Source organism: Zea mays, chromosome 4 (genome assembly GCF_902167145.1).
Source record: "Zea mays cultivar B73 chromosome 4, Zm-B73-REFERENCE-NAM-5.0, whole genome shotgun sequence".
Lineage (NCBI taxonomy): Eukaryota > Viridiplantae > Streptophyta > Magnoliopsida > Poales > Poaceae > Zea > Zea mays.
In genome coordinates, this window is record NC_050099.1 from 41,960,066 (window position 1) to 41,983,561 (window position 23,496).

The following is a 23,496-nucleotide window of genomic DNA, read 5'->3' on the forward strand; positions in this document are numbered from 1 at the left end:
TCTGCCCAAGTTCTGGCGCGTGTGGTCGCTCATCCGAGCCTGCTCTCGCCTTGGTCAGTGCACAAAACCTCTTCTCCTCCCTACAAGCTACCAATCTTGTGTGGGGATCATAGGATTTTGCCTACTGGTTGCAGAGATATGGAGCCAGGAAATCTGGTCTGTCTCCCTGCCCAAACCCGAGGCAAATCCAAGGTTTTGTCGTGTCTAGGGCTCGCGTCCCAATGCCATCTTCTGGCACACGACAGAGGGGTTAGTTAGACACAATTTTGTCAATGGGGCCATTAGGATTCGAGTTAGGGATCAAGGTGAACATTCCTGATCTTTGGCTCAAGGTTTGAATTTCAGAATTCTGAAATTCAGAATTCCCATTAAGTCCCCACATGAGAAGTTTGATTTGGGATTTTATTTGAGTTATTTTGGCTAAGCTTTCTCAACCTTTCTTGTTGCTCATTAAATATACTTCAATTTTTATAATTGGCTCAAGTCATAATTTTAAACTTTTCATCCCCTTTTTCTTATTTTCTTGAATTTTGCTCATGGGGCTCACTTAGGGTTTTTATTAGGGTTGCACACTCTTACCTTTTATTTTTAAAAGACTCAATTGTTTTGATCATGATACTTTTAGGTATATATACTTGGTGGATTCTTTCTTACTTAAGTTAATTTGATGCTCATGCTTACTTTGGTTCACATGAAATAATGGTTCTTGGTTTGGCATTTTAAGAGAAACCCTAGGTGACACTGGGGTGTCACAGTATGGTGGCAATACGGCAGTCATGGCAAAGTCTTTTGTCATGGCCGTCAAGAGTGTCGCTCAGACTTGGTACTCTTCTCTTTGGCCAGGGACAATCACCTCATGGCAAAAGCTGAAGGATATGTTGATAACCAGCTTCCAAGGATTTCAGACAAAGCCGGTCACCGCTCAGGCTCTATTCCAGTGTACCCAGGACCACGAAGAATACCTTCAGGCATATGTCCGAAGGTTTCTGCGTCTGAGGGCACAGGCGCCAACAGTGCCCAATGAAATTGTCATTGAGGCCATGATTAAGGGGCTTCGGCCGGGACCTTCAGCGCAATACTTTGCCAGGAAGCCACCACAAACTTTGGAGAAGCTGCTCTAGAAGATGGACGAGTATATTCGAGCTGACAATGACTTTCGCCAAAGAAGGGAGGAAGCATTCAGGTTCTCTGAAATGACCAGGGGCTTCGGAGGAAGATTTCACCCGAGGCACGTTAGGTCAATTCATAACTCTACTCAAAGTGATGATCGAGGGAGCCAGCAGCAAAGGCCACAATACTCTTCACAAGCTTCGGGGCAGCAGCAAAGTTCTTTTCGGCCGTCAGCGCCAAGGGGCAGAGGCGCCAGGGGCTTCGGGGGAAGGTTTGGAGATCAGCCAAGAAAAATGTACTGCCTATTCTGTGGTGAAGACAAGGGCCATACCACCAGGATGTGCCACGTTACCATCCAGAAGCAAAAGGAGATAGCAGAAGCAGCAGCTCAACAAAGTCAGCCGAAGCAGGTCATGCATACTGCTTCGTATCATTCGCCTTATATTCCAGAATATGTAGGCAACCACCCTGCAGCTTCTGTTGCTTCGGCAAGCCAACCCCAAGCATCTTGGCAGCAGCCTCCACCGCCACCACCAACACAAAGAGGTCAGCAGCCAGAAGGGAGTCAGCGCGTTAACCTTCAGCGGGACTTCAGAGAGGAGTCTGAAGCTCGCACAGTCAATAGCACTGTGCCAGAGTCGAAGCACATTTACTGACAAATATCCTACCTCAGCAGCAGCTCTTTCGCATTTTCATATTCACTATTACTTTCTTTTCAATAAGGAACAATTAAGGGTAGTTTTATTGTCTTTTATCGTCTTTTAATTTTTTGTAATAGTTTCGCTTTTTCTGTAATAAAAATATATCTTCTCCATAGGCCTAAGCTGCTGAAGCATGAGAATTTATGTTGGCAAGGAGGATTTTCAAAGTTTTCAAAAACTTGTTCTAAGGAACAAAGTACAATTTATTCGAAGCAACAAAAAAGTCGTTCCTAAGTGAGCGCAGTGTAAGTTTTTTGAGCCTACAGCGAAAAATAAGTGCTGATTCCGCTGAAAGTAAAAGGCGAAGAAGCTCCTAAGGGAGGCTTACAGCGAAAAATAAACGCTGATTCCGCTGAAAGTAAAAGGCGAAGAAGCTCCTAAGGGAGGCTTACAGCGAAAAATAAACATTGATTCCGCTAAAGTAAAAGGCGAAGAAGCTCCTAAGGGAGGCTTACAGCGAAAAATAAACGCTGATTTCATCAATCTTCGGTAAATATCATTTTGCACAACATTACATCATTCGCATAAGCATAACATCATACATCATAGTGCATCAACAATGCAAGAAGGGAGGGTTTTGATATTGATGGCCGAAGATTGTTTTAAAGAATTACTGACAAGGCACAAGAAATAGCCGCTGAAGAGTTATACCTTCGTCAATTACTGAAATGAAAGGATCTATTGGTTATTGATGTTACAAGGATTGATTATTGATTTTTACGAAGCATGAAAAGAAGGGAATGTGTTTTTTCGCCGAAGGCTCAAAAATGGTATGTGTATGATGTTTTATGCATCGTCAAAAATGGAATTATAAACAGCTAATATGTTACACAATGTTACACGATTTTTGACAAACATTACAAACTAAATGTTTTTACAGTAGCATTTAATCTTCTTTTAAGACTACTTCTGCAGCTTCATTTAAAAGTTGATCAACAACTCTATCCATGATGGCTTCTGCCATTTGTCTAATTTCGTCATCCCCCTTTGTCTGAGGGCTTGGAGCTAGCTCAGCAGGTTCTGAGAAAAGAAAAGGTACGGATATATTATTACAAGCCGTGAACAAGTTCAAAATCAAAAGATTACAGCGAAGATCCAATTATCACTAATTAGTACCTATTTGCCCTTCGGGCTCTGTACTTTTCTCAGCAGCCTCTGCTATTTTTCTAGCATCGTGGATGCCTTTTTCGCTCTTTTGAATAATTTCTTGAGCCATTTCTCGACCGCCGTTGTCTCAAATATCGGTGAAAAATTTTCCGCCGACCATGCTCGCTTCGGCTGAGGGGTCTTTAATGTCTTCCAAGGACAAAGTAGCTTCGGACTGCGCTAAAGATTTTACATGCTCGCAACCTTTCCTCTCCAAAACAGTAGCAATTCCTCTAGCACCCAAAAAAGCACATATGTCTCCGCGGCTATTCAGGATTTCCTCGAAGGCCTCAGCTTCGTGACTGATCCATTCAATCGGACCTTCAGGATTGCCCCTTGAGAAATTCTCTTCACTAGAGAATGTGCCAACGTTGGCAAAGCTGGATTTTATCTTCTTAACACACTCTATGGATTTAACATAGCATCTTCTCTGGGATGCACGAAGCTCTTTAACATTTATTTCTAAATGATTGGTCGATTGATCACTAAGCTCTCGTTTTGTCTCTTCAAGTATATGTTCTTCTTTAGCTCTAGCTAGCTGTTTCTGAAGATCTTTAATTTTGCGTTTTTGGGCTTCAGCCTGGGCCTTTGAGGCAGCTTCGTCCTCTTTTATCTTGTCCACCAATGTAAGCAGAATTTTATCCTTTTCCAGAGCTTCGTTTCTCAGCTTAATAACCTCTGATCGTAGGTTGTTGAAAGCAATATCATAGCTCTCGTCTTCGGCATTCTTTTGCGCTCTCAACGCGTTGCTTAGTATTAAACCCTATATGTAAAAGAGTTGGTATAAGAATAAAAGAATGATTTGCAAATTATAAAATTTCCAAACACGTAGTTCTCATACCTTCAGGCTATTATATGCAAGACTATCTGCAAGATCGTCCTTCGTCATAGCACAGAGTCCAGCTTCAAGCTTCGGAAACCCCATACTTCTAGCCATCTCCCGACAGACGGATAATTCTTTGTTGTCTGGGAGGCAGTATAGGAAGTCATCTTCGTTTGTCCCATTGAACACTAGTGCCCCCTTCGGATATTTCAATTCTTTGGCATAGTGATTAGCTTCAAAAACTTCTTCTTCGGATAATTTTTTCCCCGAAGCGTGTCGCACAATATAATCGTATATTTTGGAAGGTGCTTCGGGGGCAGCAGTATCAATTTCTTCAACCAAAATTGGCTCTGACATTTTCATTTTTTCGGTTGCCTTTGCAATTTTCGTTTCTTCTGTTTCCAAAGGTTTTATCTTGGTTGGCTCTGAAGGCCCGGCTTCAGTTCCCGTCTGTTGCTTCGAAGCTTCAGCAACAGATGCTTCAGCAGACGCTTCAGAAGTTTCAGCAGTCTTCTTTGGAGTTATGCTTGAAGATTTAATCGTCTCCAAAACATCTAACACATTAACCATTCTTTTTCTTTTCGGGGTCACTGTTGGCCCCTTTTTAATTTTTGCTACTTCAATTTCTCCTGAAGGACTTAAAATTTCTGATATTTTTACTCCCTCAGCTGATGTTTTTGCTTTTTCAGTCTTTGGTTCTTCCATCTTTTCTGTTACTGGCACTTCGGCCAACTCTTTGATTTCTGGCAGCAGGGTTGGTTCTTTAGTTTCGGTGGCCGAAGAGGTCTCACCGGTGAACTCAGGCACCGTGGCTGGTTCAATATAGCGTGGCCGGTGTGTGAGAACCTTTACCCTTTTTCTCTTTGGCGCTAGCTCGCTAGGAGCGACTGAAGCAGTTTCTTTCATAGAAGTTATGCCTTTTCTTTTTTGCCCCCGCGCTGGATAGCGGTAGTCGGGGTAGACAAAACCAATTGCATCAAATACTCGGTTGAGTCTTTTCTTTTTTTCGGCCTCCGAAGGCCGCTGACAATGCAGTGTCTTCGGCCTTCGAATATACCCCAAGCAATTCATCACTTATAGTCTCAATGCTCTTTAACCAATCATCATCTGGTTCAATGAACTTGTCTCCGTACTTGAATGCATACTTCAGCCTGACTAGCCCACCTTCGTCAGTTTCTTTAACAGTTTCTTTCGGCATTTCCCAATTATCTGCAAGTGGCCACACTCTGAAGGCAATGTGTTCTTGTATTAAATCCCTTGTCCCAATAAAAGAGCAGACTACGCCGAAGGCCCGTTGGCATTCTTCGACTACTTCATCCATTTCTACCTTCGGTTTCCGGAGTCCGAAGCGCTGCCAGATAGGGCACATGATGATATCCTTAATATCTTCTCGAACCTTCAAATCATTTTTTACATAGAACCATTCCTTCATCCATTCTCTGGGCCATCTCTTCCGAAAGGTTGGCACGGGACAGCTTGATCCAGAGCGAGCACCGAAGCTGTAACAACCAAAGTTGTTATGATATTGCTCTTTACCCCAGGGCTTCGTCTCATATAATAACTCATGTATATTGCAAAAGCTTTTCGCACTTGGCTCTAGGCCCTGGCTCTTCACGGCCCAGACGAAGACTCCCATTCTTATTATTGCTTCAGGGGTAAGTTGATGAAGGTAAACCTGATATATTTTCAGAACTTCTACCACAAACCTGCTTATAGGGAATCGTAGCCCAGCTTTAAAAAAGCTTCGGAAGATCACGACTTCATTATCTTCGGGAGTAGGCACAGTCCTCTCTCCGTCATCTGCCCTCACGATGGACATATCTCGAAAATATCTTCCCCTCATGTTTTCAAGGTGACTTTGCCCAATAGTTGATTTTCCGAAGACTGAATGGCTTGGTCGCCATGGTCGATCTTCGGAATCCTCACCCCCGCTGTCTACATCATAACTATCACTTTCACCAGTATCTTCAGATAAGCCTTCCAAAATCTCCCTAGTAATTTTCTCTGTATTTGTTTTTGCTATTGATTCAATGAAGCCCAGATTTTTCTCCTCAGAAAGGCTCAGCTTCACTCCGGCAGCAACTTTCTTTTCCTCAGACATCCCTTCGGAAATCCTGCCTCTCGGCTCCGAAGCTTAAAACTAGAGAGGCAGTCAAATATTTGTGGGCAGAAAGCTATTTGAGCAGGTAAAACAGACGGCAAGAGAGCGTGCCAAATAACTTGTGGTGAGCCCTTATTTATACACCCAGTATGTCGAAAACTGGAGGGTCCCGCTTGTCAATGACTGTTGCTATTCTAGCAAAAGGAAGGTGTTTTTTCGGACCTTCGGCCCATAGCCTTCGTCCATATCGCAATATAAACTTATCTTTATAGCAAATTAATATTGCGAGGGGCTACTGTTGGGGGCCTTCGGCTTCCGAAGGTCCTCAAAAGCGTAATTTGACTATGTTTTTCAAGAGAAATATGTGAACAGGTACCTTCGAAGTCAGATTGCGAGTATACAAGAACATGGTTAAGACGAAGCTTGACTGGGACGGCGATCACGACGAAGGATAAGACGATCACGAAGCTGTGTGCAGAAGAGCTTCAACATAACGGCGGGAAAGGGAAACCGACTTAAAGATGAAAAGCCAAATTAGACCTCGAAGAATTACTATAGAGTTATTGATAAATGTAAAGGGCATTAATGTAATTTTGCATGGGCTGCGAGCCGTGCCTATAAATAGGTGAACAGTATTCATGTACTGTTCACGCTGACTTGGCATTCACTTTTGTGTCACGCCTGTATTCTCATTCCTTCAAGCCGAAGGTACATTTGTAATTTACTATTGTTTACACAAGTAATATAAATGGAAATAGATTAATAATAATGTTAACAAAAATTATGTTACTTTCTGTACTTTGTATGAATGTTCTCCATTTTTTATCATGATCGTGAAGGTATGTCCTTCATGACCTTCGTCCTAGATTCATTATATCCGAAGGGAAATATTGATCCGAAGGACGAAGGGCTTTGATATTTAACATTTTATGTTGCCTTGTTCTTGATTCATAGCATTTGAGAACAAGTCCCCAACAGAATCACTCAGTGATTAGCGTAGGTGCTTTGTGAAGTGCTTAGGTTAGTTAGACCGCTCTAGCGCTTGCTCTAGGTGAATCCTAGTTAGTTGAGTGAGTTTAGATAAACCACCAACCCCTCGGCTCTTGTGCGAGCCATAATAATTGTACCGAGTGGGGCCAGAGCCTTGCGAGAACGTGACAACCGTGTTTGTGTCACGACCGCCACCGTGTACCGAAGGAAATGAGGCCCGCGGCGTTTTCAGCCGGAAGCTCGATAGTGGAGACGGCGGAGAGCGTCCGAGAGGAGCCGGAAGCAGAGCACCACTTGCGCGTGGAGAAGGCCCGCGGCTCTCTACGGAGTTACTCAACCGAGGTGCTTGGCCCTCGTGTGGGATTCCCTTTGCGGAGGGGCACCAACGAGGATTAGTCGGGACCTTGCGTGGTTCTGGATACCTCGGTAAAAATACCGGCGTCATCCACGAGAGTTTGCATTTCTATCTTGCTCTTTAAGTTTCCGCATTTATATTAAGCATTTAAGTTTCAATCTTGTATTCATACTTATATAGTGTAGATTGAAACTTAGCCATTGTGGTAGAGATAGCAACACTTAGACAACACCTAGTTTGCACGTTCTAGTTTGATTACTTGCATAGGTTTTGGTCTAGGGAATTATTTGTGGCCTAGTTTAGTGAAAGTTTTAGAAGTCCTAATTCACCCCCCTCTTAGGCGCACTTGTTTCCTTCAAGCGGTATCAGAGCCTGGTTTGGCTCATTTGAAACGCTTTACCTTCACCGCTAAAAGAGCCCACACTTTTTAGAGTAAGGGATGGATACCCATAGGCCACCACACTTCGACGGCACTAACTTCCTATATTATAGTGCTAGAATGGCTTGATACCTAGAGGCTGTTGATCTAGGTGAATGGAGAGTCACTAGTGACGGGACGAAACCTCCCAAGTATCCCGAGAAACCCACCACGAGTGAGGAAAAAGAAATTCATTTAAATGCTAGAGACAAAAATTGCTTGTATGAGTCTCTTAGCATGGAGATTTTTAATCAAGTATTTACATTTAAAACTGCTCATGAGATTTGGCTAAAATTGCATGAGCTCCATGACGGCACAACAAATGTCCATGAGCCCTCCGTAGATGAGCTTGTGGAAGCCGTTAAACTTTTTCAAGATGTATGCACTAAACAAAAAGCTCAACTTAAAACTTTGAAAAATAAGTTGATTAGCTCTCAAAATGACTATAAAGGTCTGCTAGAAAAATTTGAAGCTTTTACAAATTTGAATTGTGAGCTATCAACTAAATTGAGCGATTAGAGTCTAGTGCTACATCCACTGCTACCGATGATGGCCTTGTTAAAAGGAATGAAAAACTTAAGGCTAAGTTAGCTAGCTCTCAAGAAGTTATTGAAAATTTGCTAGAGAAAATGAAAATTCTTAGCATACACAATAATGAGCTAACTACTAAGCTAGAAAACATTGGTAGCACTCCAGGGGCACCTTTAGTAAAAATTCCTGAAATTATTAAGAAAGGTTGAAAGGGAAATGTTGGGGGCCTTCGGCTTCCGAAGGTCCTCAAAAACATGATTTGACAATGTTTTCCAAGTGAAATATGTGAACAGGTATCTTCGGAATCGGGTCATGAGTATACAAGAGCATGGTCAGGATGAAGCCTGAGCGAGACGAAAGGTGATTATGACGAAGGATAAGGTGATCACGAAGCTGTGCGCAGAAAAGCTTCGGCATGATAGCAGAGAAGGGGAACCAACTTAAAGATGAAAAGGCAAATTAGACCTCGAAGAATTACTATAGAGTTATTGATAAATGTAAAGGGCATAAATGTAATTCTACATGGGCTACGTCCCTTGCCTATAAATAGATGAACAGTGTAACACCCCAGGTGTTACTCAGGGTGTCCACCCAGGGCTACACCATTTTGAGCTACTATCACATGTGGGTTAGTTTGAGTAAAGCATCTCAAACTTGGAATTCAAGGTCCTAAGCAAGTGCCACCCATCTTGGATATCATGCCCTAGCTTGTCATGCACATCTAAGGGGAGATTTTCCCAAAACCCTAAAGCAAACCCCTTTTTGGATAATGGGAACCCTAAATGAAGATAGGATCAAAAGGTCATGTAAACCTTATGATCATGGCTTGGGCCAAGTAGAAAAGTTGTAGTATACTTCATAACCTACAAATAATAGTAAGGAAGTAACCCCAAAAAGATTTCAGAAAAGCCCCAAAAAGTTCACCAAAGGTTAAGCACAAGAGAAAATTCAGAAATTGCCTAAGTCTAGAAACTAACCTTTGAACAAAGATCCCACATGTTCACCCTAATCGAAAATTCAAAACACTTCGACCCAATTGACAAAGTGGCGCCAAATTAACCCTAGAATGCCCTAGAAAGAGGTGACACCTACCCTAGGGCGTTTGACACGACTTGGCACCATTTTTGTCTCGGCTTGGACCTAGCTGACATAGCCAACTTCTCACCCCTCTATCTCCCTACCCCGACCATATCTTGACTTGGAACTCACAGCAAAAAGGTAGGATATGGAGCAGGGAAGAGACCGTACACAGTGACTTTGCCAAGATACGCACGCTAAGGTGCTCAAATCTGTCGTTGAACCATGGCAGAAGCGAGCTCCCACGTGTTCGACGCGGGCTGACACCCGGGGCCGCGCTCAGAGCACGCCCGTGCGCGAACCCCCGCGCGCCCGCGGCCGCCCGTGACCACGCCCACGCCGCGGCTATAAAGCCCGTCCCAGTGCTCGTCTGCCTTCCCCGTTGCCTCCTCCGTACCACGCCTAACTTCCCTGAGCCCGCCCTTAGCTCCGGCGACCTCCCCGCGACCCGCCAGAGCCGCCCGAGAGCAACCACCGTGGCCAGCCCCTTTCCCATCCTCCTCCGTTCGATCCAAGCCTTCAGATAGCTTCCTTATGAGGCCGTGAAGCTTACGCAAGCTTGAACCGAGGACCCGCGTCACCGGAATAGCGAAACTGTGCTCGCCGGAGTTCATCACCCCGCCGGCGCACGTGGACCGGGTAAATCACTGCGCCATTTTTCGATTCAATGCACAGATAGCCTCTACATCACCCCAGGAAGCTCACCGTGCCGTTGGATTGGACTAGGTCGCCGTGGTTTGGCTGGCACACCCGCCGCCGACGAGGCCACCCGCCTGTGCACGTGGACCGGACGATTCCGGTCATCCCCGCCGTCGAGCCATACATCGTTGTGACCGCCAGAACCTCCCCGAGCCAACCCTGCCCCTCGCCGGACTTCTCTCGCCGCCGGTAAGCCGCACCGCCCTTTTCTTTCCCGCGGATACTGTTTACATTAGGGGAAGGACCTCGGGGAAGAAGAAAGAAAGGGCAGGGGGCTTTTTGAATTGTCAGTCACACAGAGGAATAGTGGCGCAAGGGTAGAACTGCGAAGATTAATTAGGAAAGACCCTGGGGACCTCGGTGTAAACTGTTTTTCCAGAAAACCTTATTAAACCTGATTTTAAATTTGAACAGAAACTTTGAAAATCCATAACTTCTGTTTTTTTCATCCAAATTTGGTCAAACCAATTTTGTCAGACTCTAAATAATGTAACCTACTTAAGAAAAATATAAAACCCCTATGTACTACAGAAAACTTTAAGGTTCTGAATTAATTGTTGTTTTGACCAAAAGCTAAATAATAGGGATAAAAATAGTTGCACTATTTGACTAGGGTTAGAAAAATTTGGAGATGTTTATATCCACCTACTGACCTAATTAAAAATGCTAAACCTCTCTGTCCACCCCATTGAGTTAGTTTTTACCAATTATTGTACAATATGCTTAAGGTTAAGAAAAATAGGAAATGTGGTTTAAATAATGAACCAGAGGGCACCTCTATTTTTGTTAGGGTTCTTATTCAATGTAGTTCACTGGAAAAATCCATCATACCCTGGTTTAGTATAAGATGAGTAGGATACCTTTTATTTTAATAAAACAAGGATAACTTAGAAAAACCCTACAAAAATAACCCCAAGGTGAAAACACCCCAACCCTTGGGATAGTTAATGTTTTGTTATTAAAAACTTAGGAAAAATATGAAATTTGCTGTTTGACATTTTTTAAATAACAATGTAGTAGAAAGTGCCTTTTTGGCATTTAACTTTAGAAAATCATAACTAAATGACCATCCATTAGCTTTCTGTAAGTTTTGGCACAGAAGCCTATTATTACTGTTAGATGCCAACAAAAATAATCCTTAGGGCAGAACCCACCCCTAATTAAGAGATGTAGTGCAAAGTGGCCCATTTTACACAACTTTTGTCATTTTTGTCTAAAGCATAGCCTTTCTATTTTAAACCCCAAATTCCTAGAGTAGCCTATAATGACCCTTGACAACCCACTGTAAGTTTTACAGAATTTTTGGGAAATATTAGACCACTGTTGTAGTTCAACCCTACACTAGAAGCCCTAAATAGAAAATAAAGAAAGGGAAAAGTGAATAATAGGAAATTAGTGTCATCCTAAAAACTCTTTATAATTTGTCCACTGAAGTATACAAAGGCAATACCAATTCCCTATGTTTATCCTCAACAAAAACCTAAACCTAAAAGTGATAAGCATAAACTACTAAAAGCCACCTATGACCCGGAAACCCTAAGTTACTCTTTAACTTAGTCTTTCTTCTCTTAGCATAATGTTATTAAATCCTGCATAATCATGACATACATGTTCATTGCATTTCGATAGACTGCAACCTTGCTGACGGAGAGTACGTCCTCGTGCCGGAGCAAGGAGCTGCTCAGGAGGTAGCCCCAGACCCAGCACCAGAGCCTGCACCAGAGGACCTGCCTGCCACTGCTTTGGAAGGCAAGCCCCAGTTTATGCATGACCTGTTATTTATGCTATTTTACTATACTTAATGATTGTAGGATTGATTGTGCACTTAGGTGTAGGAGTTGTCTGAAACCCTAGTTGCATGATCGCAGGAATCCTGTTGAGATGAATACTAGTATGCTAGGTCAAGTAGATGCTTTATTAATTAGGATCTCGGTAGAAGTCGAGTGATTTTTCTAGCACTCGCGCGAGATCAGGGATTGGTTGTACCCACTTTCATACCCTCATGATACTAGTCTGTGGACAACAATCCATGGGGGTTAGTTGTCTACGAGATGGGAAATTGGAATAAGGATTAACGTGCGGATACCTGTGTCAAGCGTTTGAACGTACTAAACACATACCGAGAAATATGGTAAATCGGTAAGCCTAGTACCTGAGTGAACCTGCCCGCAGACATATCCCCTCACGCGACCTGAGACGTGGTCTCCCATTCCGGTTATGGTGGGTACAAGTGCGGTCACTGCATGACGGCAGTCGGGGTCAGTGAGGCATTGTATGCCAAGGCGGTGAGCCCTGATCTGTTGCCAGGGAATCGATGGGGACGGTTGATGTGTGTGGGGACGGAGTGCCCCTACATGTCGTGTGTTTAGGTTTACCTTGCAAGGATAAAAACTCGATTCGAATCGTCTGCTTCTTACAGCTAATGAGACTGCTTTATCCATTGTATTGCATTGAGTAACAAGTGGAAATATGATGAGTTGATATAAGATGTTGATTGCTAAAAATGTTTGCTACTATGTATGAGTAGATAGTACACATTTAGCCTTAAGAGAGTCACACTTAAATTGACAAAGTTAAAACTTGACTTAGAAACTCAGCTAGTGCTTTTGGCAACCAAACCCCACAGCCAAACAGTTGCATGTCTAGAGGTAGAGGAGTAGACTCCTCACACCGGGTAAGTCTAGCTGAGTATTAGTATACTCAACCTTGCTTGTGGCATAATTTTACAGGTTCTCTGGAGGACATGGTTGCTGGAGTGACTTGGCCGTCCATCTTGCCACCGGGTTGGACTGTCGAGTGGGACCCTACCTCGGCTGAGGAGGAGCATGAGGAGTGATGGGACAGGCTTCCCCATCTCTCTGTTTATTTACCATTAGTTTTATTCCGCTGCACTTCGAACAATGATGACTACTTTTGCAAAACTCTGATGGTGATGTAATAATTTAATACTCCTTCATGTATGGTTTTTTTGCTTTATTGTATTTGCTCTGTGACTCACCTTCGAGTAAGATTGTGGTACTTGATCCTGTCTGTGGCCGTGTCGGACTAGATCCGAGGGATTGACGGATTATTCCCATTTAAGTGTGGTCTAGCCTCTAAGGCAGGGCTCAGGCACTTAAGTTGGAATAATTCGGGCAGTTCCGCCACAGCTGGTATCAGAGCTTGTACCACCACAGAGGAATCAATAAAATATAAATACCATCTTTTTCCAAAATAAAACTTGATAGAAACAATGTTGGATAGATAGTAGGACGAGCAGGATAGACCTAGGACGTGAAGCCTTAGGATGATAGAAGGGTAGCTAGGTGGCTAAGTAATTAGGCCCTACAGGCCACCTTAAGGGATGGGAGTTCTTCCTTATCCCATTATATTGGTGAGGTCGTTCAGGACGAGCATACATGCATTCCTAAATTAAACAAATGGATATTTGAGTAAAGACTTAAAAACAAGATTCTAACCAACTAAGTCCCCAGTACCATTTTATTTAACTAGAGAAAGGCTGAGTCTTATTTTTCTTGTTCTTTTTATAATTCTTTTTCTTTTACTTACGCATAACCGTACGCAGATGACTTCCCACGGATCCTCAGACGACGGAAATGCACTGTCCCACACTGACGGGCTTGCACGAGAGGGCTTTCCCCGCATTTTGTGGGAGGTACTTCAGGGGGCCGGATACATGACACCCCCTCAGTACGCGGTGCAGCAGTTCGAGAAGCACCGGGTGCCCCGCTGTAGGGTGAGGATAACCTTGGAGCCTCATCCCCTGTAGCCAGGCTGGCGCTCGTTGGACTCTGAGTCTTTTGGATACCGAGCTGAGGACACGATCGAGGCGATCGCTCTGCACGGGTTGACCACTTTCTGCGGATTCCACCCCTTGGAGCTGTCTACCCACACCATTGGCTTGTTCCCCGCCGAAAGGGAGGACGACCCAATGTGGAAGGATCGGGTGGAGCATGCCAAGGATATCTGGGCCATCTACCCAGGACAGACTGCGCACTTGACCGTACGGTGCATGAATGCTCTGTACCGTCTGCAAGTGATGCGCGGTGAGGCGATGTCCCATCTGATAGCACTATTGGAGGCGACCAAGATCACCTTGGACAACAGGGAGGAGCTCGTGGTTGATTTGTCCACTGAAATGGTGGAAAAGGACTTGCAGGTGGAGCAGCTATCCACTGATATCCAAGAGTTGGAGGAATTAGTGGGCACCAGGGAGAACACCATCGAGGTTCTCGAGGATCAGCTCATTAACACTCAGCAGCAGCTTGCTGAGGCTAATGAGCACTTGGATATGCATCACCAGGAGATCCAGGATATGGAGGCCAACGAGGACGTCGACATCGAGGGAGGAGAGGAGCCTGCCTCTAGTGTGGACACTGCTGGCTCAGGGAGACCACCTTCCCCCGAGTCGAGTGTTGCCTCGTTCGCTCACTAAGTGTCCGGGATAGAGTTAGACGTCGGTGATGGTAGGACTCCTCGCAGCTAGCTTAGCTTTTGCACCCTTGGGGTACTAGGCTAGATAGAGTTGAGTCTTTTTGGGATCCTTGATGTAATTGCATTAAACTCTTTTGGAAGCATGGCTGATGGATGTTATTAGTTTTAAATTTGGAAGGAAAAATTTATTCCTTTTGAAATCCTTTTTGTTCAAGTTGGAATCTATCATTTTGCTTTTGACTCTTTTCGCCGCGATTAAACCTTGAACTTGGAGATATGGTGTTAAGTATATATGTGGTTTTTCAGATGGCCGGGAGGCAGCGTCGTGGCCAGAATGAGCGCGTTCCTCCACCGCCGCCACCGCCTCCCACTCTGCAGGAACTAATGGCTCAACAGAATGAGATCTTGAGGCAGCTAGCTCAACGTCAGCCACCCTTTCAGCACTATGGTGGTGGAGACCATCAGCGTCACCCTGCGGCATCTACCTACTAGGAGTTCCTCAGTACCCAGCCACCATTGTTCACAAGGGCAGAGGACTCACTTGATGCAGATGTGTGGTTGCGAGTGGTGGAATCCAAATTCCCGCTACTCCATGGAGCTTGCTCTGAGGTCACTAAAGTCAGGTTCGCCACCCAGTAGCTTCGCGGACCCGCAAGGACTTGGTGGGACCACTTTCTTGCTATGCAGCCAGAGGACCGAGAGGTGGAATGGAGAGAGTTCAAGGCAGCTTTCCGGGGACACCACATACCAGCCGGGATTATGGATCGAAAGCTCAACGAGTTTCTGGCACTCACTCAGGGCAACAGGACAGTGTTGCAGTATGCCCAGGCTTTCAATGACTTGTGCCAGTATGCTGGATATCATGCAGATACGGATGAGAAGAAGAGAGACAGGTTCAGGAGGGGGCTCAGCACTAAGCTCCGTGACCGTCTTAACACTGTCAGGGCCAACAGCTACAACGAGTTGGTCAACATGGCTATCTCCCAGGAGGACTACATTACAGCTCGACAGGCAGAAAAAAAGAGGAAGACCCCTGAGGCAGGACCCTCAGCTCAGCCACAGCGCTTCAGAATTGTGTCTGACACTCAGAACAGGGGACCCTAGCAGCAGCAGGGAAGATGGGTGATCCGACCTCAGCAGCAGCAGCAGCAGGAACCCAACCGCGCCCAGTTTCCAGCTCAGAGGAACAATCAGCAGCAGCATCAGTACCGCCAGGCAAATGACAACAAGTGTTTCACTTGCGGCAACACCGGACACTACGCCAAGAATTGCCCCAGGAACCAGCAGAGGCAGGGGCAGAATGTTAATCAGAATCAAGACAAGAGGCAGAAGGTGCAAGTGAGGCAGGGCAGGCTGAACTTCACCACCATGGCTGATATCCCAGAGGGAGCACCCGTTATGACTGGTATCTTTACGGTTTTGAATTATCCTGCCATTATTCTTTTTGATTCTGGTGCATCGCATAGTTTTATCAGTGCCAAATTTAGTGCCAAGTGCCAATTACCTTTTCACCACACCAATGGGGGTATCACAATTTCAACACCGGGAGGCAGGGTTGCCACTTACCAAATTAACAAGAATGTGCCTATAAAGTTTGGTAGTCTGATAATTAAAACCAACCTCCTCATTTTGGGGTTGGATAGTGTGGATATCATATTGGGAACTGACTGGTTGACCAAACATCAGGCTGTGATTGATATTGCAGCTAGGGCCATTAATGTGCACTCACCGACTTATGGTGAAACCACACTATATTTGCCTGACCAAGGTTGTACCCGTTCTTGTGCCTTCGTTATGATAGAATCTCCAGTGGAAAAGATCCCAGTGGTCTGTGACTAGCCAGATGTTTTTCCGGATGAATTGCCGGGAATGCCACCAGACCGAGACATCGAGTTCGCCATTGAATTGCAACCCGGGACTGCTCCTATTTCTAAGAGACCTTATAGGATGCCTCCCGCAGAATTGGCAGAACTGAAAAAGCAACTGCAGGAGTTGTTGGACAAGGGGTTCATTCGCCCAAGTACTTCACCATGGGGATGTCCTGCCTTGTTTGTGAAGAAAAAGGATGAGAGTTTGAGAATGTGTGTTGATTACCGCCCTCTCAATGCGGTGACTATCAAGAACAAATACCCACTGCCCCGCATTGATGTTCTGTTTGGTCAGTTAGTGGGAGCCAAAGTGTTCTCCAAGATAGATCTTCGCTCGGGCTACCACCAGATTAAGATCCGGACCAGTGATATTCCCAAGACGGCCTTCTCAACCAGATATGGGCTTTATGAGTTTTTGGTGATGTCTTTTGGGCTGACCAATGCCCCGGCTTATTTCATGTACCTGATGAACTCAGTATTTATGCCAGAGTTGGATAAATTCGTGGTCGTTTTCATTGATGATATTTTGGTTTATTCCAAGAATGAAGCCGAGCACACCAAACATTTGCATACTGTACTTCAGAGACTATGTGACCACCAGTTGTATGTTAAGTTGTCTAAATGTGAATTCTGGCTGAAGGAGATCAAATTCTTGGGTCACACAATTTCTCAGGATGGGATATCAGTTGATCCTAAGAAGGTACAGGAGGTGATGGATTGGAAACCCCCGACTACAGTGAGGCAAATTCGGAGTTTTCTGGGATTGGCAGGGTACTATCGATGATTCATTCCGGATTTCTCCAGAATTGCCAAACCAATGACTGAACTGTTAAAGAAGGGAGTCAAGTATGATTGGAGCCAAAAGTGCGAAGATGCCTTTCATACTTTGAGGCAGCATCTGACAACAGCCCCGGTGCTGGCTCAACCGGATAACACCAAGCCATTTGAAGTTTATTGTGATGCTTCCGGTACTGGATTGGGATGTGTCTTGATGCAAGATAGCAGAGTAATTGCTTATGCTTCCCGAGCACTCAGACCCCATGAGCAGAACTACCCTACACACGATCTGGAATTGGCAGCTGTGGTTCATGCTCTTAAGATATGGAGACACTACTTGATGGGAGCTCACTGTAACATCTACACCGATCACAAGAGTCTCAAATACATCTTCACTCAGGCAGATCTGAACATGAGGCAGAGGAGATGGTTGGAGTTGATCAAGGATTATGATTTAGAGGTGCATTACCATCCTGGCAAGGCCAATGTTGTGGCAGATGCCTTGAGCAGAAAAGCCCAGTGCAATTGTATGAGCATGGATGCAAGAGTTACCACCCTGTGCGACGAGTTGTGCAAGCTGAACCTGGAAGTGGTTGCTTCAGGTGACTTAAGTTATATCTCGGTAGAGCCCACATTGCAGGAGCAAATAGTCAGGGCACAGATTGAAGATAAGGGTGTTCAAGTGATCAAGGAAATGATCAAGCAAAAGGTCGAAAAATACAAGTGCTTCCGTCAGGATAGCAAGGGAATTCTATGGTTTGGAGATCGATTGGTTGTCCCCAAGGACCCAGAGCTCAGAAAGAAGATACTGGACGAAGCTCATCTTTCGAAATTCTCCATACACCCTGGTAGCAACAAGATGTACCATGATATCAGATCTTTATATTGGTGGACCAGAATGAAGAGGGAAATTGCCAAGTACATATCCGAGTGTGACACTTGCCAGAGGATAAAAGCTAGTCACTTGAAGGCAGCAGGCCCCTTGCAACCCCTTCCCATACCATCTTGGAAATGGGAGGACATTTGCATGGAATTCATAGTGGGGTTGCCCAATACCTCCAGGCACCATGATTCTATTTGGGTTATTGTGGACAGATTAACTAAGACTGCTCATTTCTTGCCAGTGCATACCACCCACAAGACAGAGAAGTATGCAGAATTGTATGTTGATCAAATAGTGTGATTGCATGGTATTCCAAAGACCATTATATCTGACAGAGGAGCACTGTTTGTGGCACGTTTTTGGGAGCAGCTGCAAGAATAACTTGGGACCCATGTCATACGAAGCTCAGCATACCATCCCCAAACAGATGGCCAGACAGAAAGGGTAAACCAGATTTTGGAAGATATGTTAAGGGCATGTGTGCTACACTACGGAAAGGATTGGGACAAGTGTCTTTCTTTGGCAGAGTTTTCTTACAATAACAGCTATCAGTCCAGTCTAAAGATGGCACCTTTTGAGGCTTTATATGGGAGAAGATGCAGAACCCCGCTGAATTGGTCTCAAGCAGGAGAAAGGGAAATATTTGGACCAGACTTGGTGCTTGAGGCAGAGGAAAAGGTTAGGGTTATTACAAAGAACTTAGAAGCTGCTCAGGCTAGGCAAAAGAGCTATCATGACAAGCGGCGGAAGCCTCTACAGTTTGAAGTGGGAGATCATGTTTATCTTAAGGTATCACCCACCAAGGGTGTCCAGAGATTCGGGATCAAGGGCAAGTTAGCTCCTCGCTACATTGGACCCTATGAAATCAAAGCAGGTTGTGGACCCGTAGCCTATCAATTGGAATTGCCACCTTACATGTCAGCAGTTCACAATGTGTTCCATGTATCTCAGTTGCGGAAATGTGTTCGCCTACCCACTGAAGTGCTGCCAGAACCAGACATTGAGATAGAACCGGACTTGTCCTATCAAGAGTACCCCGTCAAGATGTTGGATCAGAAAGAAAGGTCAACGCGGGCAAAGTCAATCAGAATGTATAAGGTTCAGTGGAGTCACCATTCAGTAGAAGAAGCTACATGGGAGACTAAGGATTTTCTACGCTCTCGCTTCCCCGACTTTCTGCCCAAAGGAGTCGGTATGTAACCCAAAACCCCACCCCACCTGCTCTTTGAATACAATTATAAGAAAAACTTAGATAACAAGGATAGTCTAAGTTGTGGATTTAACTTAAAAAGGGCTTCTTTCTGAAGTTGCAAAGAGAATGACATTCGAAGAGCAGTTAACAAGAGAAACTTGGGTATAAAGAAAGAGTAGCACCCCAACACACCTTCAAGCACCCCTCCAAGGGACTCTACCTAAAATCTCGGGACGAGATTCCTTTAAGGGGGGAGGGCTGTAACACCCCAGGTGTTACTCAGGGTGTCCACCCAGGGCTACACCATTTTGAGCTACTATCACATGTGGGTTAGTTTGAGTAAAGCATCTCAAACTTGGAATTCAAGGTCCTAAGCAAGTGCCACCCATCTTGGATATCATGCCCTAGCTTGTCATGCACATCTAAGGGGAGATTTTCCCAAAACCCTAAAGCAAACCCCTTTTTGGATAATGGGAACCCTAAATGAAGATAGGATCAAAAGGTCATGTAAACCTTATGATCATGGCTTGGGCCAAGTAGAAAAGTTGTAGTATACTTCATAACCTACAAATAATAGTAAGGAAGTAACCCCAAAAAGATTTCAGAAAAGCCCCAAAAAGTTCACCAAAGGTTAAGCACAAGAGAAAATTCAGAAATTGCCTAAGTCTAGAAACTAACCTTTGAACAAAGATCCAAAATTCAAAACACTTCAACCCAATTGACAAAGTGGCGCCAAATTAACCCTAGAATGCTCTGGAAAGAGGTGACACCTACCCTAGGGCGTTTGACACGACTTGGCACCATTTTTGTCTCGGCTTGGACCTAGCTGACATAGCCAACTTCTCACCCCTCTATCTCCCTACCCCGACCATATCTTGACTTGGAACTCACAGCAAAAAGGTAGGATATGGAGCAGGGAAGAGACCGTACACAGTGACTTTGCCAAGATACGCACGCTAAGGTGCTCAAATCTGCCATTGAACCATGGCAGAAGCGAGCTCCCACGTGTTCGACGCGGGCTGACACCCGGGGGCGCGCTCAGAGCACGCCCGTGCGCGAACCCCCACGCGCCCGCGGCCGCCCGTGACCACGCCCACGCCGCGGCTATAAAGCCCGTCCCAGTGCTCGGCTGCCTTCCCCGTTGCCTCCTCCGTACCACGCCTAACTTCCCCGAGCCCGCCCTTAGCTCCGGCGACCTCCCCGCAACCCGCCAGAGCCGCTCGAGAGCAACCACCGTGGCCAGCCCCTTTCCCGTCCTCCTCCGTTCGATCCAAGCCTTCAGATAGCTTCCTTAGAGGTCATGAAGCTTACGCAAGCTCTTGAACCGAGGACCCGTGTCACCGGAATAGCGAAACCATGCTCGCCGGAGTTCATCACCCCACCGGCGCACGTGGACCGGATAAATCACTGCGCCATTTTTCGATTCAATGCACAGATAGCCTCTACATCACCCCAGGAAGCTCACCGTGTCGTTGGATTGGACTAGGTCGCCGTGGTTTGGCCGGCACACCCGCCGCCGACGAGGCCACCCGCCTGTGCACGTGGACCGAACGATTCCGGCCATCCCCGCCGTCGAGCCGTACATCGTTGTGACCGCCAGAACCTCCCCGAGCCAACCCTGCCCCTCGCCGGACTTCTCTCGCCGCCGGTAAGCGGCGCTGCCCTTTTCTTTCCCGCGGATACTGTTTACATTAGGGGAAGGACCTCGGGGAAGAAGAAAGAAAGGGCAGGGGGCTTTTTGAATTGTCAGTCACACAGAGGAATAGTGGCACAAGGGTAGAACTGCGAAGATTAATTAGGAAAGACCCTAGGGACCTCGGTGTAAACTGTTTTTCCAGAAAACCTTATTAAACCTGATTTTAAATTTGAACAGAAACTTTGAAAATCCATAACTTCTGTTTAGTTCATCCAAATTTGGTCAAACCAATTTTGTCAGACTCTAAATAATGTAACCTACTTAAGAAAAATATAAAACCCCCTATGTACTACAGAAAACTTTAAGGTTCTGAATTAATTGTTGTTTTGACCAAAAGCTAAATAATAAGGATAAAAATAGTTGCACTATTTGACTAGGGTTAGAAAAATTTGGAGATGTTTATATCCACCTACTGACCTAATTAAAAATGCTAAACCTCTCTGTCCACCCCATTGAGTTAGTTTTTACCAATTATTGTACAATATGCTTATGGTTAAGAAAAATAGGAAATGTGATTTAAATAATGAACCAGAGGGCACCCCTATTTTTGTTAGGGTTCTTATTCAATGTAGTTCACTGAAAAAATCCATCATACCCTTGTTTAGTATAAGATGAGTAGGATACCTTTTATTTTAATAAAACAAGGAGAACTTAGAAAAACCCTACAAAAATAACCCCAAGGTGAAAACACCCCAACCCTTGGGATAGTTAATGTTTTGTTATTAAGAACTTAGGAAAAATATGAAATCTGCTGTTTGACATTTTTTAAATAACAATGTAGTAGAAAGTGCCTTTTTGGCATTTAACTTTAGAAAATCATAACTAAATGACCATCCATTAGCTTTCTGTAATTTGTGGCACAGAAGCCTATTATTACTGTTAGATGCCAACAAAAATAATCCTTAGGGCAGAACCCACCCCTAATTAAGAGATGTAGTGCAAAGTGGCCCATTTTACACAACTTTTGTCATTTTTGTCTAAAGCATAGCCTTTCTATTTTAAACCCCAAATTCCTAGAGTAGCCTATAATGACCCTTGAAAACTCACTGTAATTTTTACAGAATTTTTGGGAAATATTAGACCACTGTTGTAGTTCAACCCTACACTAGAAGCCCTAAATAGAAAATAAAGAAAGGGAAAAGTGAATAATAGGAAATTAGTGTCATCCTAAAAACTCTTTATAATTTGTCCACTGAAGTATATAAAGGCAATACCAATTCCCTATGTTTATCCTCAACAAAAACCTAAACCTAAAAGTGATAAGCATAAACTACTAAAAGCCACCTATGACCCGGAAACCCTAAGTTACTCTTTAACTTAGTCTTTCTTCTCTTAGCATAATGTTATTAAATCCTGCATAATCATTGCAACCTTGCTGACGGAGAGTACGTCCTCGTGCCGGAGCAAGGAGCTGCTCAGGAGGTAGCCCCAGACCCAGCACTAGAGCCTGCACCAGAGGACCTGCCTGCCACTGCATTGGAAGGCAAGCCCCGGTTTATGCATGACCTGTTATTTATGCTATTTTACTATACTTAATGATTGTAGGATTGATTGTGCACTTAGGTGTAGGAGTTGTCTGAATTCCTAGTTGCATGATCGCAGGAATCCTGTTGAGATGAATACTAGTATGCTAGGTCGAGTAGATGCTTTATTAATTAGGATCTCGGTAGAAGTCGAGTGATTTTTCTAGCACTTGCGCGAGATCAGGGATTGGTTATACCCACTTTCATACCCTCATGATACTAGTTTGTGGGCAACAATCCATGGGGGTTGGTTGTCTACGAGATGGGAAATTGGAATAAGGATTAACGTGTGGATACATGTGTCAAGCGTTTGAACGTACTAAACACATACCGAGAAATATGGTAAATCGGTAAGCCTAGTACCTGAGTGAACCTGCCCGCAGACATATCCCCTCACGCGACATGAGACGTGGTCTCCCATTCCGGTTATGGTGGGTACAAGTGCGGTCACTGCACGACGGCAGTCGGGGTCAGTGAGGCATTGTACGCCAAGGCGGTGAGCCCTGATCTGTTGCCAGGGAATCGATGGGGACGGTTGATGTGTGTGGGGACGAAGTGCCCCTACATGTCATGTGTTTAGGTTTACCTTGCAAGGATAAAAACTCGATTTGAATCGTCTGCTTCTCGCAGCTAATGAGACTGCTTGATCCATTGTACTGCATTGAGTAACAAGTGGAAATATGATGAGTTGATATAAGATGTTGATTGCTAAAAATGTTTGCTACTATGTATGAGTAGATAGTACACATTTAGCCTTAAGAGAGTCACACTTAAATTGACAAAGTTAAAACTTGACTTAGAAACTCAGCTAGTGCTTTTGGCAACCAAACCCCACAGCCAAACAGCTGCATGTCTAGAGGTAGAGGAGTAGACTCCTCACACCGGGTAAGTCTACCTGAGTATTAGTATACTCAGCCTTGCTTGTGGCATAATTTTACAGGTTCTCTGGAGGACATGGTTGCTGGAGTGACTTGGCCGTCCATCTTGCCACCAGGTTGGACTGTCGAGTGGGACCCTACCTCGGCTGAGGAGGAGCATGAGGAGTGATGGGACAGGCTTCCCCATCTCTCTGTTTATTTACCGTTAGTTTTATTCCGCTGCACTTCGAACAATGATGACTACTTTTGCAAAACTCTGATGGTGATGTAATAATTTAATACTCCTTCATGTAT